At 39.6% G+C, this 937-nt stretch overlaps 1 pseudogene across 1 annotated transcript; it reads left to right on the forward strand.

Annotated features, from left to right (window-relative positions):
* Window positions 1–351: 351 nt before the first annotated feature.
* Window positions 352–824, forward strand: LOC108538579 (cytochrome c oxidase subunit 5B, mitochondrial pseudogene; annotated as a pseudogene). Its single transcript, XR_001888122.1, has one exon. The product of XR_001888122.1 is annotated as a cytochrome c oxidase subunit 5B, mitochondrial pseudogene (transcript).
* Window positions 825–937: the final 113 nt, after the last annotated feature.

Genomic DNA, 937 nt, shown 5'->3' on the forward strand with positions numbered 1-937 from the left:
AAATTTAAGGTTATTAAATTAAAAATACTAATTAATATCTCTAGAACTATAATATAAAATCTCTCAAAAAAGTAAGATGTTTTAATAAAAAATTATAAGAAAGGCGTAAAAGCATATTCTTTATCAAGAAAAAAGAATAATTTTGTCTAATTTAGAGGTTATTTAAAGATTTTTTTGCAAAATACAAATTTAACAAGTATAAAACAATAAGCTACAATGTGACGGAAAAGTACCAGTAAGTAGGAGAGAGACAGAAATAGGAAAAAAATTATGGGTATGAAAATATATTTTCACAAAAAAAGTCAATAATAACTTAATTGTATATTTTAAAATAACTTAAAGAATGTAATTTAGAGTAGAGGACGCGATGGCTTCAAGGTTACTTCGCGGAGCTGGAGCGCTGGCCGCGCAGGCCCTGAGGGCTCGCGGCCCCAGTGGCGTGGCCGCGGTGCGCTCCATGGCATCTGGAGGTGGTGTTCCCACCGATGACGAGCAGGCGACTGGGTTGGAGAGGGAGATCATGCTGGCTGCAAGGAAGGGACTGGACCCATACAATGTACTGCCCCCAAAGAGAGCTTCAGGCACCAAGGAAGACCCTAATTTAGTCCCCTCCATCACCAACAAGAGAATAGTGGGCTGCATCTGTGAAGAGGACAATACCAGCGTCGTCTGGTTTTGGCTGCATGAAGGCGAGGCCCAGCGATGCCCCCGCTGTGGAGCCCATTACAAGCTGGTGCCCCACCAGCTGGCACACTGAGCGCCTGCACTAAGTTACTCAAAATGTGCTGTAAAGTTTCTTCTTTCCAGTAAAGACTAGCTGTTGCATTGGCAAAAAAAAAAAAAAAAAAAAAAAAAAAAAAAAAAAAAAAGAATGTAATTGAATTATTTGTAACTCAAAGGATAAATGCTTGAGGGGATGGATACGCCATTTTCATGA

This window comes from Rhinopithecus bieti, unplaced genomic scaffold, assembly GCF_001698545.2.
Source record: "Rhinopithecus bieti isolate Rb0 unplaced genomic scaffold, ASM169854v2 scaffold_16657, whole genome shotgun sequence".
NCBI lineage: Eukaryota > Metazoa > Chordata > Mammalia > Primates > Cercopithecidae > Rhinopithecus > Rhinopithecus bieti.